The sequence below is a fragment of the Esox lucius genome, chromosome 22, assembly GCF_011004845.1.
Source record: "Esox lucius isolate fEsoLuc1 chromosome 22, fEsoLuc1.pri, whole genome shotgun sequence".
NCBI classification, from domain to species: domain Eukaryota; kingdom Metazoa; phylum Chordata; class Actinopteri; order Esociformes; family Esocidae; genus Esox; species Esox lucius.
In genome coordinates, this window is record NC_047590.1 from 7,794,793 (window position 1) to 7,800,792 (window position 6,000).

Here is a 6,000-nt window from a genome sequence, read left to right on the forward strand (position 1 = left end):
CTAATAGACAGTTAAAGGAACTGCAACATGAATTAATTTCCACCAAAGCGGGAAACACCAGCTTTTGAAGCTAAGGGTGTACTTAATTTTTCCTCACTTCTTTGATGAATATTTCATAGCAAATTATAATCTTTCAATGCCATTTGTTACATTTGGTTCCCATTATCTGTCAATAGTATTGAAGCGTAGATTACATATCCCTATGACCAGGTGGTGTGCTTCCTTTCGCACTGTGTATTTGTGTGTGTGGGTAAGTGAATTACATAAATATAGTATATACTACCTTGCATTCAAAGTATTCAAAGCGCAGTTCTCTAATTTTATTTATTTCCAAATGGTACATTGACATTTTGTTCTGTTTGATCATTTATATTAAAACACTGAAACTCAAAACAATTATTGTGTGATAAATATATTGGTAAGGTTTAAGGAACTATGTGTAAGAAAAAAAACTGAAATGTAGCTTGTATATGTGTTCAACCCCTGTGTTGTGGAAGCTCCCAGTTTACACAGATGAAAGAAACTGCCTTAATGAGGACACAATTACCTTCCCAATGGCCTCCACCTGTGAACCATTAAAGTTGTTTTCACGTTTTCTGTATAAAAACCCCAGTGCTGTAGGTGCGTCAGACAAGCTGTGAATCTGAAGGTTAATTCAGACTAACAAGCATTTTACAGAAGTTGGAGATACAGCAATATAAATGTGTGTTTTAGGGAAAATATATATATTTTTTAAATCATATCAAATGAGCCCAGTTAGACCAAAAAACTGGAAGGGGAAGCTGCCGCACACCACCAAAGGGATTGCCAGGAAAAGGCTGTCCCTCAAAAATCCACAGTCACAGAAAGGCCAACAGTCACTTACAATGAGCTATAGAGTTCAGTGGCTAGGAGTGCAGTAATGGTGCACTAATCAAACATCAGAAGCTCTGCATAAAACTGTCCTGTTTTGGAGAGTGGCAAGAAAGAAGCTGTAACTTAAAAAGCACCATCTGAAAGCATAAGAGTGAACCAGCTGCAATGTGGGAAAATTGTTTTTGGTGAGATTAAACTAAGATAAAACGTTTTAGTAAAAACTCAAAGCGCCAAACTAACACTGCCCATAAATCAATACACACCAATCCTCCAGTGAAATATGTTGGTGGCAGCGTCACGCTGTGGGGATGCTTCTCAGCAGCATGAATTTAGGCATTTTGTAAAAAATCTAAGAATAGATGGGACAAAATGCAGGGAAATACTGCACAAGAACCACCAAACCACTAGAAAAACCAAAAGCAGGACAATAATCACATGGCCAAAGCAACACTGAAGTGGCTTAAGAACAAAAATGTAAATGTGTGACAGTGGCCCAGTCAAAGTTCTGGTGTCAATGCCATTCAGTCTGCCACAATATGTGAAAATGAACTCCACAAATATCGTCCAACCAACCCGAACAACCTGGAGCAAATCTGCCAGGAAGAAAGGGCCAAAATCACTCTATATCTGTGTGCAAAGCTGGTACATACAAGGATTAAAAGCTGTTATTGCAGCTACAAAAGGTGGCTCTACCAAAAAGGAATGTGTGGGTGTTGAATACTTAGACACGCAATACATTTAAAAAACCCTGCTTAAAACGTTTTTAAAAGATTACAAATATACACCCAGAGCAAAAGGGTTACAATTGCAAAGAATTGTGTATACAATTGCTTAATCTTCCTCCCTCCCCATAGCAACATTTGTAAAATGTACTTCGATTTTTTTTTTCTCTTTGTCGTTTAAGGAGGCCATGACGATGTTTTGCCATGGGGTGCTCCCAAAACAAATATCAAATTTAGAGGGCAAGAGCCGGCCCTGTGGGTGCGAAAAGGTGAACATAACAACATTTGTTAGGGTGAATTTTCAAGAAAGAAGCACTTCATCCAATTCGTCTCATCCCCATATATCCACTGGATATCCACAGTACCATCTTGTGGCTCTCCGCTGAACTCGCTGTGGTACAACTAGATTCAGCCTTGATGGGGATCTGCAGTCCACAATGCACCTCACACCTTTCAATAGGTAGATGGAGGTGTTCAAATGATACTCCGTGGTGACAAACACACTCAAAGGCTCCACTTCTTTTCTAAAAGCCTGCTCATGTGTGGAATCTCGATAATCGACAGTGGACCTGACTCATATTGCCCTTCAGCACTAATGATTAAGTTAGGTTACAGTTTCACTTAAAGACAGCAAATGCTTTCAACTGGAATTCATTATTATCTTAACAACCCCGTAAATGCTAACCGTCAGTATGTCGTCTGCAGTAATTAAGAACGGGGCATTTGGGGTGTTGTTTTCTGGTTATAAATACAAATAGACCTAAATGACTTATCTTCAATAATTTGACCACAGAATACGGTTCTAAATGGCATGACCCTTTGGCTATAATGTGTTTTACCCGTTTGTTACACAACTGATCATTTAATATTTGTTTCCATTTGTTATATGCAATTATTTTTCGGTAATTTGCATTAGACGCGAATAAACCCCAATTGGATAATTCTGCCTATGGGCAAAGAAACCCCCAAACATGTTTTGGTGCATACAGCAAAGGTACTTCAATGCCAGGCGATTTCATAATTAAACTGAATAATGATGATGTACACATTTCTGGAAAACAGGTTGCGCAACACGCACTTTCATCAAATTACCGAATGATTTCCCCGTGGTAGTCAAGCTCTCCTCAAAATGTCTGCAGCGCGCGTCCGGTCAAGCCATAACCGGAAAGCCGACACAAAACAGACGCATTTTAACAGTGTTCTAAAATCCCAAACTGAGTAAAAGAAACAAACAAAAAAAATGTATGACAATTACGGCTGACAGCAAGGCTTACCTTCGCGGTATTCCCACAGTATATCTCGTAGTCCAGACTTCAAGGGATCTGTGAAAATATACACCACCACATAGGGAAAAATAAAACTCCAGTGTGCGCTCCTCTGAAAATCCCAATGTAATAGTGCGGTCCAGAAAAAGACCTGTCAAACTCCGCTTCAGGTCCTACGTAAAAAATAGAGCTTTCCTGCTTAAGGACAGACATATAGCCTATAGGTAATATAAATGTGTCATGGTAGCTGGACGGTAAATTGTGCTGAATGTAATTGCCGTCATAGAACGCGTGGAGAGAGCGGACAGCAAAGAGGAGAGATTAAAAAGACCAGCGTCGTACCAGTCTCTCCCACTCTCTCTCCCACTCTCTCCCCTTCTCTCACTCTCTCTCTCTCTCTCTCTAACTCTCCCCCCTCTAGCTCCAGTTGCTATTGGACTACACTGACGAAAATTTACAAAGCCTGCAGCCAATGGATTGCCGCATTCTCTCCATCACTGTTAACCAGCTGCCAGTGTGGACCAGTTTTGGCATCTGAGGAGATGACACCGAGGCAGCAGGTGTACTAAGGCAGAAGCTACTGTTTAGTTTCGCTGATCACATTCACTCAAGCTGGATGTTCGTCCCATCAAGCTAGCTATTTGTAATGAAACGTGTGCCACTTCATTAACTATTCAGCTAGGCTATTCAGTAAGACAATACACTACACCTAACATGCAACACGAATTAAGATGGGGCGGTTTTCTCATGATGTAACCTAATGGAGATAGTCTTGCCGTAAACATGCTAAAACAGTGCCATAAAACAGTGCCACAAGGCAGATATCAGCAATGACAGAATAATCTCCAAAAGGGAATTAATTATTTTGGAGGGAAGCCAAGAGTGCCAAAAAAGTTTCATGATATCGAAACACATTTTATCCTGCAAAGCATACAGATCGAAAACATGTCAATGTTAAATGTGGCAGTCCATACGGAAAATAATCCCGGTTAACCCAGTACTAAAGTATTTTTTAAGTGCTCAGACTGTCCACGGGAGATTACTTGGACATCATGAAATGGCTCTTCCTCTGAGTTCTGTCACCAGCACAAATGAATGTGCTGGCATCAGGCAGCCTAACGAATCCATTATGGGAACCGGCGCTGAAGAAAGAGCCAAGACGTGTGAACCGAGTGAATCTTGAGTCTGAAGCCGCAGTCTTAGCCTATATGATATAATAACGTTATTGTTACGGAAAACGCCTCATTCCTCCTGTAAAGTAATCCTATAACTTCTCTCCTCTTCTGTATACCTATATTTTATCCAAAGACTAAAACATAGCTTTACATTTCTGTGAATTATAGGGCCGGATTTGTAGACTAAGCCTAGTCTAACCTAAAAAATCAAGTTCAATAGAAAACTCTACTAAGTTTATTTTTTTTAGTCCCAGACTAGGCTTAATCTGTGTCTGGGAAACCGGACCTTATAGAGTTTTTTTGATGGCTAAACCAGTATTTAATTCATCATTGTGTCCAGTGCTTAATGTTTAATTATTAATATTTTTTTAAATATGTGTTTTTCTGTTTCTCTTCAGGGGATATATGGCAGGACTTTACACTCTTAGTAAAATGGGTTCCAAACAATTTCTTTGGTAGATTCAATAGGACAACCCTTCTTGGTTCCAGGTAATCTCTGAACCCAAATGTAAATATTTGGTCAACAGCATAGACTCTGCCCACGGGAAATTGTATTCTAAATAGAACCCTTATTGGTTCCATGTAGAATCATTATTGGTTCCACATAGAACCCTCTGGAAACAATTCGACTTGGAACTAAAGAGGGTTCTTCAAAATTGTCTCCTTGGGGGACTTAGCCAAAGAACCCTTTTCAGGGTTAAAGGAAAACCTTTTTTCTAGGGGTGATACTGTCGCTGTCTCATCCTTTAGTGCTGAACAATAGTTTGTGGCATCTAACTTGTACAGCTGTCCTTTGTACTGAAATAACCACTAAACAGTATTTGTTTGTTTCTTTAGGCTTTCAAACCACCACATTACTGACCTGCCTTAGAGTCGTCTTGACCATCTTGAAGTGTCATGCAAAACCATGTAACAGCACGAGTCAGAAATAGAAACATAATCATACTCATTTAGACAAGTTAATTAATTCTATTTTAGGGACACTGATTTTGATGTGTTCGTTTTATATGTTGGGAAAGATTTTGATGTGTTCTGATAATCCTTTCAGGCAATTAACTACTTCCAAACTCACAACTGTCTCTGACAAGCCTGAAGTTGTGTTCTTTAGCTAGAACCTTTCTGTGTCAATATCTAATGGGATGAAGATATCTGCAGTACAGAGGAGGTGACAACCAGTCTCTCTGTTTCCTTACATGCAATATTCTTTTCATTCAAACGTTGCCACCCAGCCGTTACTTTAACAAACCAGAATCTCTTAGGTGCCCTGTGTGTCTACACCACTATTCATAGACACTGCACTGTATTTGTGATTTTAAAATCGATTCAGAACTGCTTTGCCAGTCGTAAAGTGCAAAACAAAGATATCTTATAATATGTAAGTCTATATATCCACAGGAAATATTTACTAAACTTTCATCAGCTGTATCATTTGACTGGAGCAGTCAGTACCACATTGTACCCTAGTCGAACTGATATTCAAACAGAAATGACTCAGTCTTTGGTTTAAGTATCTACTGGGGTTGATAAATATATATGTTAATGCAGAGCTGCTGTATAAATATTAATAGCTTTGTTAAATATGAATGCATTCATGAATAAATAATGCCTTATTAACTTACTCTGCCCAGATAAATTAATGGGATTCTTTAAAGTTAGAAATTCCTCAACAGTTAACATTTACTTTCGTATTATAATGTTATGCAAATTGTAAATAAAAAAAAATAAAAAATACAGTGACTGCATCTAAAGCTGCTGAAATAATGCAACGCTCATGTAATTTTCCTTTTAAAATCAATAGGAAAACAACAGGTCAACGGACCCACTGGTAGAATCAAGTGGCTAAGTGGCATTAGAAACAGTTTCGAATTTGCTTCTACATGTCAGCGGTCGATTAACCTAACATAGCAGGCTTGAAGGAATCTCCTTGGCAGAGTTTCAGCATGTGGTTGTCAGTGGGATAGGGAATATACAGGTTAAAGTTGC

At 38.9% G+C, this 6,000-nt stretch overlaps 1 protein-coding gene across 2 annotated transcripts in view; it reads right to left on the minus strand.

Moving 5' to 3' along the window:
• nlgn4xa (neuroligin 4 X-linked a) overlaps nucleotides 1–3,209 on the minus strand; it is a 63,350-nt gene extending 60,141 nt beyond the window's left edge. For both annotated transcript variants that reach the window (XM_010890983.3, XM_020042062.2), the window contains exon 1: nucleotides 2,852–3,209. The gene's annotated coding sequence lies outside the window, so the exon portion shown is untranslated. The remainder of the gene's footprint in view (nucleotides 1–2,851) is intronic.
• Between the last annotated feature and the right edge of the window lie 2,791 nt (nucleotides 3,210–6,000).